Source organism: Ovis aries, chromosome 1, assembly GCF_016772045.2.
Source record: "Ovis aries strain OAR_USU_Benz2616 breed Rambouillet chromosome 1, ARS-UI_Ramb_v3.0, whole genome shotgun sequence".
Lineage (NCBI taxonomy): Eukaryota > Metazoa > Chordata > Mammalia > Artiodactyla > Bovidae > Ovis > Ovis aries.
The window spans coordinates 76,478,838-76,490,534 of NC_056054.1; the positions used below are offsets into that span (position 1 = coordinate 76,478,838).

The following is an 11,697-nucleotide window of genomic DNA, read 5'->3' on the forward strand; positions in this document are numbered from 1 at the left end:
GGTTGCAAAGAGTTGGACACGACTGAACTGAACTGTTTTTTCTAGTTAAAATGACTCTTCTAAAATTTCTGAGGGACTTCCTTGGTGGTACAATGGATAAGAATCTGCCTACCAATGCAGGGGACATGGGTTTGGTCCCTAGTCTAGGAAAATTCCACATGACATGGAGCAACTAAAGCTGTGTGCCACAACTACTGAGCCTGTGCTCCACAACAAGAGAAGCCACTACAATGAGAAACCCGTGCATTTCAGTGAAAAGTAGCCCCTGCTTGCCACAACTAAAGGAAGGCAGTGCAACCAAAAATAAATAAATACATTTTTAATATTTCTGGGGGAATTAACTTCATATGTAAAGTATAACTTCCTATGAAAGCAGAATAAATACCTAAGAGCTACCTTGGGATCTTAAATTAGGTGAAAATGGATGGCAAGAGGGTTTACCAACAACAGTGAGGCAGGAACAAGTAGAGGTTGGTCCAAGGGAAAAAGAGGGTCACAAAAAGATTGGTGGATGAAAGTTAGTCAGATAAAATAACATTTGAAGATATATGGGACTTTGAAACAATACATTAATGACATTTCTCACAGAAATCTACAGCATGATTATAGTCTATGGTCTATGTTAGACAATGGTCTATATAAGACAACATGGATTATTAAAATTAAATATTTTTACATTTGTATTTTGTATCTGAAATCTTGTCAATTTATGTTTCATACTTATTGCCTATCTTCACTGATAAAGTATGGAGTACATAAAAGCTAAGATTCTCTTTTCATCTTGTCTACTGCTTTACCCCCAGCTCCAAACACAGTGCATGGCACAGAGAAAGTGCTCAATACCATTGTTGAATAAACTGAAAGTCTTGAGGGGCTTCACAGAGATGGACTGAAGGAGCGAGGCTCTCAGAGGTTGTCAGCTGCAGTTAGAGCAGAAAGACCCAGAGGAGACATAGAGCAATAGCATTTGTCAGGCTCAAGGAAGGATGGGACTGAGTGACTTGATTGCTACCTTCCTATCTTGATATACTTGGAAGATACACACCTTACATGGCAGAAAGGAGGGACCATGAAATACTCAGAATACCTAGTTTTTGTGTGTATAGCTATCTTCAATTGGATCATAATGTGAAAACAAGATTCCACCTTTTATTTATTCAAAAATATGTATCAAGCACATACTATGTGCTAACGATACTGCTACATGTACTGCTGCTGCTCAGTCGCTTCAGTCGAGTCCGACTCTGTGCAACCCCAGAGACGGCAGCCCACCAGGCTCCCCCGCCCCTGGGATTCTCCAGGCAACAATACTGGAGTGCGTTGCCATTTCCTTCTCCAATGCATGAAAGTGAAAAGTGAAAGTGAAGTGGCTCAGTCATGTCCGACTTTTCAAGGCCCCATGGACTGCAGCCTACCAGGCTCCTCCGTCCATGGGGTTTTGCAGGCAAGAGTACTGGAGTGGGGTGCCATCGCCTTCTCCGGCCACATGTACATAGAGGTTTAAATAATGGAAAAATAACCTCTGTTCTTACAGTCCTTATCTCTCCATTGAATAAATAGATATTGAATAAACATAAACCAAATTTATAATTCCTGAAACTGGAAATAGCCTAGATGTCCTTCAGTGGGTGACTAGCTAAAGAAACTATAGTAAGTCCACATCATGGAATACTAGCTGGTGACATAAAGGAAGGCACTACTGATATGTGCAAAGACCTGGATGACTCTCCAGGGAATTGTACTGGGTGAAAATAACCAATATTTATTAGTTGCATGCTATATGATCTCATGTCTATGACATTCTTTAAATGAAACATTATAGAATTGAAGAACAGATTAGTGGTTGCCACCTGTCAAAAACAGTGCTGGGGAAATGGAGGTGACTGCAATATAAAAGGCAGCTCAGTGGATCCTGGTACTGATGGAACTATTGTATATCTTGACTATATTGATAATAAAATTGCGGTTGTAATGTTTTACTGGAGTTTTCAAAGACGTTACATTTGGAAGAAACTAAGAAAATGGTACTAGATGTCTCTCTGCTGTTTCTCACAATTGCATATAAATCTACAATTATATAAAATTAAAAAGTTTCCTTTCTTCAAAGTAGGACTGAATTTAAAAAAAAAAAAAGCTCTCCTACAGAATATTCCAGAGTCCCAGAGTCAAAGAGAGCTATCTACTCAAGGTGTAACACTGGTTCTTGAATACATAGCAGGGAAAGAATAGGTGGGAACCAGTAACATTTAGGGGGAAGAAGATTGCACATATTATGGGTAAAGAAATTTCTCTGTGGACTTGGTATACATAAAATGGATAGGATGGGAAACAAAAAATATTTGGGGTACATTTTAAGGAAGCAAATATGCTATCATGTATGAGTATTCGAAAGAGAAAAAAATCACAAAACATCTTAATGAAATAGGAGAGAATAGAAAGGAAAAGAATGAAAAAAATCTACTTACTGTGGTTATACGAAATGCATTAAGCAAGGCTTAAATGGAGAGAAGTTAGCTAGGCTATTAAAGGCACAGAAATCAAGAGGGGGCATGTTCTAGTTAGAAGTGTAAAGTACACAAATGCTGGGGGCTCTGACTGTACAGTGCATTCACGGAAGTTCTCCTAACTGGACATGACTGAAACTGAATATGGACTGTATGTATAGAGGGTACACAGGCTTCCAGGGCCAAACAAGATCCTTCTTGTAAACCAAGCTTAGGAGATGCATGTCTCTCCCTCCTGAAAGTGGCAGCTAATTACTGAGAAACTCTGTTTGATTCTTGTTGTCTCCTACCTTCTCCCTTCATGTTTATTTTCCCTCCTTCCTTAGTTCCTACTCTTCAGAAATGCACAGAACTAGGCAGGAAGAGTGCAGAATCATGATAGTGTCTGCTTTGAGGGTTTATATAGTCCACTAGAAAAAAATTCACATTGTTAGCTTACCGTCTCTGAAATTAAAAAAAAAAAATGTATTGAAGTATAGTTGATATACAATGTTGTATTTGTTTCAGGTATAGGCAATTTATTTTTTGTTTACATTTGGTGACAGAGAAGGAGATGAAAATAAATTGCATGTGTATCCAAGCTAAAAATAGCAGGGAATTACTAGAAAATTATAGGCCTGTTTGACTGCTTGCTATCTCCTACCCTCTCCTTTCTTATTTTTTTCCTTCTTTCCTCCCTCCCTTTTTCCTCAGCCTTCTTCTCCTTTCACACTCTTTCTTACTATTATATTATCAAAAATGCACATGCAGTTACCTTACTGTCTTTTGAATTTATTTTCTGTTTACTTTTGGTGCTAGAAACAGAAAAGAAAGTAAGTTGTATTAATCTCTATAATATTCCAGCCTCTGTGTTTTTCAACATTTTGTATGTATTATCTCATTTTATCCTCACCATTGCTGTGTAAAGTAGGAAAACCATGTTTAAGCATGTTAATGTATTATATAAATGATTTTCATAATTAAAACTGGAATTTCATCCCTAGGGTATTCGAAACAGTCTAGACAGCCATCTGTTATGAGTACTCAAGTGAAACCCTGTGGGATGCTGTAGCCTTGGCTCAACGAATCTGTCAGCTTCTGTGTATTTCAAAAAGAAATCTAGACTTCTATAATTAGATGGCAGTAGTGGTTAACTCTTGCATTATTCTCAGAGGAGTTAAATGTGATCAGTTTTTGAAGGAAAAAATAACTAGATGTTTTACTGTGTCTTCTCACTAACAATGCCATGTAGTTCTCAAATAATTATATTTGACTTGCTTGAGACTCCTAGGGATTTCACCTTCTTAAAACAGTCTTCCTTTCTGTTTTCAGTAGTTGCAGAGTTGTGTTGGTCAGATTTGTATTTGAGTTTAAAGGATGAAGAAAATAATAGAGTTTGAAGAAATCCAAGGCCCTGCAAATGGCTACTCACGCCCTATACGTGGGATTCAGGAAGGAGTCGTGTCATCAAAAATTATCTTGAGCGATCCTTTTGTTGTTGCTGCTGTTGTTTTGTCACTCAGTCATGTCTCTTCATGACTCTTTGCAACCCCATGGGCTGTTGTAGGTCTATGGGATTTTCCAGGCAAGAATGCTGAAGTGGGTTGCCATTTCCTTTTTCCAGGGGATCTTCCTGATCCAGGAGTCCAACGCATGTCTCCTGCATTGTTAGGCAGATTCTTTACCACTGAGCCACCAGGGTAGCCCAAGAATTTCTAAGAAAAGGAAATATCCTCAGATACGCAGACATCATATTTCTGCATTTAGAGAACTGTTTCCTCGACAGGAAAATTTTGATTCATCTTGCTACAAAGTGTTTTACTAAGTCAGGAATATTATCTTCATGCAATTCTATTAAATCTTGGTTTCTGATTAGTTGGTTTAGACTGATGACAGTAAGTACATTGGAAAATACATCGCTAATACAAAGCAGTGGAATGATGCCAGATCCTGGCTGTTGTAGCATAAGCTTTGCCTCCGCCTGGCTATTTAACCTGAAGCAAGTAGGTGACTTCACCCTGTGAGTCTGTGTTTCCTTCTCTGAAAAGGAAGGAATCAGAAATCTGACCTTCAAGTTGTGTTCAGTGCTGCAGGAACCACTGGGTCAGGTAGAACTGTGCTCAACTCATACTCTTTTCTGACTTCTGAGACTCTCTATGTCCTAGGTCTAGGGCAGCGGTCCCCAGTCTTTTTGGTCCCAGGGATTGATTTTGTGGAAGACAGTTTCTCCACAGACTGGAGTGGGGAATTGTTTCAGGATATTCAAGCACATTATATTTATTGTGTGCTTTATTTCTAATATTATTACATCAGCTCCACCTCCGATCATCGGGCATTAGATTCCAGAGGTTAGGGACCCCTGGTCTAGAGCCCACCTGTGAGCAGCCAAGTGCAAAGTCAAGTCTTAGTGGCAATCCTGTTTGGCCTAATGGTTCGGTCATGACTGGAGAGGGGCTCATGCCAGCCCATCCCTAGTTTATAAAGAAACCCCTCTAGATTGTGTGGATTTCTGAAAATAAAATCAGCCAACTGAGGCTCCTTTTCCAAAAGGGAATAAAAGGTTAAACAGAAGACTAGCAAAGTGATGTTCATGCCTAGCAATGATAAAGGCAGAGCTTCTTTTTTCCTTCTTCATTCCAGGTACTGCCTCATTTGGGAAGTTTCTCTAGAAACTACTTTGCTAGGAGAAATTGAGAAGCCAGATCTTTTACACTTGTGAGGTCACCTGATCTGAAAGCACGCTTCAGCCAGAATGGGCTGCTTCCTCAGAAAATCAAATATCATCCAAGCCGGAACTTTTGATCAGAAAATCTGAAAGGAGATGCTTTTCAATCTAAATTCTGTAAATCCTAATATAGAATTTTAAAAGTCTAGCCAGATTTTGAGGGCAGTGAAATTAGGCTGTATGATACTAAAATGGCAGACACGTGTCAACAGACATTTGTCCACACCTGTAGAATGTACAACATTAAGCATGAACCCTAAAGTAGACTGTGGATTTAGGGCAGTAATTTATGTGTAGGGTAGTAATTTATGTGTAGGGTAGTAATTTACAGCATAGACTCATCAGTTGTAACACACGTACCACTCTACATCAGATGTCGGTAGTGGGGAAAGCTGTGGGGGTGGAGGAGCAAGGAGTATATGGCAACTCTCTGTTCCCATATATTTTCTGTTCAATTTTGCTGTGAACCTAAATCTGCTCTAAAAACCTTGTTTGTCTGTTGTCCAATCATGACTGCTTCTTTATTTGCCAGCAAGAAACTGTTCATGAACTGAAAAAGTGTTACTATTAAATGAACCATACATGGGATGGTAATATCCAGAAAGGCAGGAACAAATTCTCTTAACATTGTTTCTCTGTGTTAAGAACAATGTCAGATGCAGAGAAAGCACGGGTATATTTAACTAAGTGGTAAGTAAATAGACGCATGCGTACATGAACACAGGCCGTGTTTGGGATATCAACACAATGGTGAGCAAGATCTACAAGTTCTCTGCCAACACTGTGTTGGTAGAACAGATAGAGGCATGTCTGCTTTGCGTTGTGACCACTAACTTGAATGGGATCAGACTCTGTGTGTGTGTGTGTGTGTGTGTGTGCGTGTGTCTTGTGTTCCTGCACACACAGACTGGGAGAACAGACAATTACATCTGGGGCAATAGTTAGGTTCTTAATTTTTCAGAAGGCAGCACAGTTAAAGAGATGAGAAGGCTGATTATAGCTCAAAATATTAAGAGGAAATTACTAAGATAAAGAGTCTAGCTCTTCTATCTAAGGCAGCTAAATTTCTTCCTCTTATCTCTCTGGGCTGGTGAAATGGAGCTGGACCCTTTGGTCCTGCCCACCTCCCCATGTCCTCAGCTTCTCTTTTGTGTTTGGAAAAACTTTAGCTAAACAGTAAGTCTAATCTAATCATAGAAGTGAGAACATGCAGAAACGAAGGAAAAGAGCCAAAGGAGACCAAATAATAAGAGTTTAGTCATTAAGCATTGTCAGGGACATCTAGTTCCTCCTCAAGGCTGATAGAGAATATTCTGAGCCATATCCTGTGAGCTTTCATATAGGCACTGAACCCCAGCAGGTTAGCTACATGATGACCAGACTACATGATGATGTAAACTGCCACAGTTCCAGTTCTAAGAACTGTTTCCAAGGAAATGGGAACAAATGGTCCCTAGAACTGAAGAATAACTGTACTCAAAACATCAAGATGATGCTGATCAGACCAATTTTAAGGTGACTGTCAAGAGCTGACTGTGCCGTCTACATATAACCCCCTCCCTCCACCTATCGAAGCTCTAGCCCACTGATTGTCACTGGGGAGAAGTCGACCTTTGGACAGGAGTCCATTGGCACCCTCCCCTCTGGTTGCCAGCATCCAAAATAAAGCCAACTCTCCTTTCCACCAACCAGGCCTCTTTAATGACTTTTGGGAGGTGAGCAACTAGACTTCACTTTTGATTACACTGGGACAGCTTATATTACTGTCCTGGAAATGGACATCTCTGTCTAACGGTGCCAAAGGGAAGACTGAATCTGAGTTGGTGCAGATGACCATAAACTGCAAGGCTGTTGTACCCTATAACAGCTTATCCCGAGGTAAGTCCCAGAGATGTCAAATTCTAACGAAGCATTATACATGTATATAGTTTTATTGTTAACAACTTTAAGCACTTATTCCTCAGCTTAAGATTTCATTGCAAAATGATTCCAATTTTTTAAGTTTGCAAAACACTACGTTAGTTATTTTGTGAGAATTGTTAGAATTACAGCTTTAATAGATCATCTAGCTCTAATAGATACTAGAAGAGTCTCTAATTTCTTTGTTCATTGTTTCACACAACTAAAACATTCCAGAATATATCGACTTGACTTGTACCTTACTAATAAGTTCAAACTCTAAACATTACCTCACTATTCTCCACTGTTTTTCATGACAGTGATATTATTAGCTTTCCTTCTCAGCTTGGAAAACTAAGATAGAGACTGACTCAGCTGGAAATAGACCAAGTGTCATACCCAGAAAGAGACCCAATTTGTACTAATGTTAGAACTGACAGATTCTTTGAAGGCAGGAAATATGCCATTTTCTTTAGAGAGTCTCCACATTTCCTTGCACTGTGCTCTGAATTTGATTGACTTGAAGCAAGCATCAGATAACATCATATTCTTGGAACAGAGTAAATAATATTTACCTGGACACTTATGATAAATAATGGCAAATGAATTGCTTAGTTGAATTTCTGTAAAAGCCACAAATACCAACCAAATAAGAACTATAACTAAACAAATCATGTAAATTGTCCATGCTGCCCTGATTTAACATAAATGCTCAGAAAAATTTATTAAGCCACTGGTACAAAAACAAAATATAAACCTCTGGAAAAAAAATATAGAGTTGAGGAATGCCAAGCCATTTCCTAGTGTTTTTAAGGATTCCAAGTTGACTGTTCAATTAATATTTGATCACTCACTTATTTAATCATTTGATCATTATTTAAATGTTTATTGAGTGGTTTTGTCACCGATTAATTTATGTCATTATTCAGTCACTCATACTTTTAGAATTTGTCAGGTGCTAGGTTCATGCTTCTCCCAAAGATTTTATGTTTGAGTCCAGCTCCAATAAAACAACTCGTGCAATAGTAGTAAAGAAAATATGAAAGGCTGTGTAGCAGTTTTCTAATACTCAACCAGTACTCGGCTCTAAACTGTCCTTCAGCCCTTTGTTTAATACTGTGTGTCAGACACTTGACCAGGCACTTGTAATATAGCCATGAGGTATACATATATATATATATGAGAGTCTCTGCCTCTTCCAAGAAGCTCACATTTTCATGGGGGTGGGGAATAAAACAAACAAGCAGACAAAGGCTTGTATAATGTCAGATGGTGATAAGAATTATGAGGAGAAAATAAAGTAGAATAGGGATCAAAAAGTAACAAGTGTGGTCGTTTAGAAAGAATGATGAGTTAAGTCCTTTCTGTGGAGATGGTGTCATAAGAGAGATCAGAACTAAGTGAGTGGATGAGTTCTGTGAGCATCTGGGAAAGGAATCTTCCAGGCAGAGAAAAGAGCAAGTGCAAAGGCTCTGAGACAGGAGCATTGCTGACTTGGTAAAAGAGCAGCAAAAAGGCCAGTGCAACACAATGGAAGGTGATAGGAAATGAAATCAGAAAGTGAAGTCACTCAGTCGTGTCTGACTCTTTGTGACCCTGTGGACTGTAGCCCACCCGGCTCCTCCATCCATGGGATTCTCCAGGCAAGAATACTGGAGTGGGTTGCCATTTCCTTCTCCAGGGGATCTTCCCGACCCAGGGATCGAACCCAGGCCTCCTTCATTGCAGGCAGATGCTTTAACCTCTGAGCCACCAGGGCAGCCAATGAAGTCAGAGATGTAGCCAAAATCGAAAGAATGTAGCTCTCTATAAACCATGGAGATGATTCTAGACTTTTTCCCTAAATCATGCTGAGATGTCATTAACAATTTTCTTTGGAAGGTAACCTGGACTCCCGGAGATGGCTAGGATGGGCAGGAGACAAACCAGGGATCAGTTATTCAGTTGCTGAGTCATCTATGGAGAAATGATGGTGACAGTGTTGAAGTAGAGATATAAGAATTGGTTCAATGGAATCTATCATCTTCATCATTAGAAATGATGACAAAATAGTTATGGTATCTGTGTTTCTGAAGATGAATTTTCTACTTTTAGCTCTGACTTTTAAAGTTACTCTTTTTGTCAAAAGGTAGAAAACTTATCAGCCTCACTGCTTAAGTGTAGCAGAAACCGCAGCATATAACCTATATAGAAAGCTTATATAAAGAAGCACATTTCAATAGGGAGACAGAAAAACCTTTTTTGAGGTTTACCGAGTAGCAACGCTGGGTTTCCCAGGTGGCTCAGTGGTAAAGAATTGGATCCCTGGGTAAAGAAGATCCCCTGCAGAAGGAAATGGCAACCCACTGCGGTATTCTGCTCGGGAAATCCTGTGGACAGAGGAGTCTGGCAGGCTACAGTCCACGGAGTCACAAAAGAGTCAGACATGTCTTAGCAACTAAACAACGACAAGAAGTAGCAAAGCTAGCTATCATCTACAGAGCAAAGTGAGAAGTCTTTTCACTAATAAAGACTTCACAAGTCTGTTAGTCAATGCTCTTAGCTGCAACCAAGAGAAATCTATTCCGATTCATTTAAGCAGAAAAAGTACTTATTGAAAGTATACTGGACTTTCCATGGAATTTTGGTAAGTGTGGAAAAACAGACTTGTGCAGAAGCACAGGAAGTCAGGCAGTAGCAAGAAGCCCAGCCTGAATCCTGTCACAGGGCTGGTCTAGTAAAGACACTGGCCTCTAGGTGCTACAGTGCCCAATGCAGCTGCCACCGCCTGGTGGACCAGCCCTGGAACTGGATGCTGCCACTGGAACCACCGCCGTAGCTGCTCTTGGAGTAAGCAGAGAGAGTAAAGTCACTTAGTCGTGTCCGACTGGTTGTGACCTCATGGACTGCAGCCTGCCAGGTTCCTCCATCCATGGGATTCTCCAGGCAAGAATACTGGAGTGGGTTGCCATTTCCTTCTCCAGGGGATCTTTTCTGACCCAGGGATCGAACCCGGGTCTCCCACACTGCAGGCAGACTCTTTACCATCTGAGTCACTGCTGCCTCTATCACAATCTCCCTATCTGCTTCTATTGCAGTCTTTGTATCTGCTTCTATCAATAGCTGCTGTCTGAATGGCTACAGTATTTGATTGGTTGATCTTCAGTCAACTATGGGGCTTCCCAGGTGGCACAGTGGTAGAGAATCTTCCTTCCGCAGCACATATACTAAAATTGAAACAAAACAGAGAAAATTAGCATGCCCCTGCGCAACGATGACACGCGAATTCTGAAGCGGGTGTTTTCCCCCCTCCCCACCGCCACCCCCCGCGGGGGTGGGCCTGGCCGGGTGAGGTGGGGGAGGGAGCGGAGCTTCCCGCATAGCTCAGATAGCAAAGAATCCACCTGCAATGCAGGAGACCCTGTTTTGATTCGTGCATCGAAAAGATCTGCTGGGGAAGGGATAGGCTACCCACTCTAGTATTCTCGGGCTTTCCTTGTGGCTCAGCTGGTAAAGAATCCGCCTGCAATGTGGGAGACCTGGGTTCGATCCCTGGGTTGAGAACATCTCCTGGAGGAGGGAAAGGCTACCCACTCCAGTGTTCTAGCCTGGAGAATTCCACAGACTATACCTATGGGGTCGCAAAGAGTCGGACATGACTGAGTGACTTTCACTTTCACTTGCCAGTGCAGGAGATGCAAGAGACATGGGTTCAATCCTTGATTCAGGAAGATACCGTGGGAGTAGGAAAGGGCAAACTGCTCCAGTATTCTTGCCTGAAAAATTCCACCGACAGAGGAGCCTGGTGGATTAGAGTCCATGGGTTCGCAAAGGGCTGGATATGATTGAGTGACTGAGGACACATACGCACAGGTAAACTATACATACTCTGCTTCAAGAATCTGGAATAATGTGCATCTAGTCAGTTAGCTTTCTAAAATGGGAATCAGGCTCCATCTTCCATAAAGACCAAAAATTGTACACACAGCCTAAGGATTCACACAACATAGGAAGTAGGAAATTCACACAGTGCAGGAAAGGAGACCAGATACAAGAAGACAAATATATGGACAAAATCTATTGTAAGAAACGGCAATTACAGAAGCCAAGACCAAAAATTGTCTGCAATAAGTAGTGTCTTATTCCAGAACATTTTATTACAGTGCAAACCTACTAGAAAAATGGTGACAGGGGCTACACACACACAGATAAAGAGAACCTAAAAGAAAACAAATTCAGAATGAAAATAATTCCTTTAGCTGAGGATTTTCAATTTCTTAAGGAGAAATCAGACATTTGTATATGAATCCCTTCATTTTTTAAGATCTAGTCCAGGGCTGGCTTGTGCACAGTATATGAACCTTCACTTCACCTGCTGAGCCAGTGCAGATACTGATAATCAAGAGTCTTGTTTTTTCAGACTTTTGGACACATTGGGAGGAGAGGATGGGATGATTTGAGAAAATATCATTAAAACATATACATTACCATATGTAAAACAGTCAGTGGGAGTTTTATGTATGACACAGGGAACCACAAAGTCGGTGCCCTGTGACAACCTGGAAGGATAGTGTGGGGAGGGATGTGGGAGAGGGGTTCAGGAGGGAAGAG

General features: G+C 40.7%; 1 pseudogene; it reads left to right on the forward strand.

Annotated features, from left to right (window-relative positions):
• The first annotated feature begins 10,293 nt into the window (after nt 1–10,293).
• On the forward strand, nt 10,294–10,390 carry LOC114111197 (U6 spliceosomal RNA; annotated as a pseudogene).
• The last annotated feature ends 1,307 nt before the right edge of the window (nt 10,391–11,697 follow it).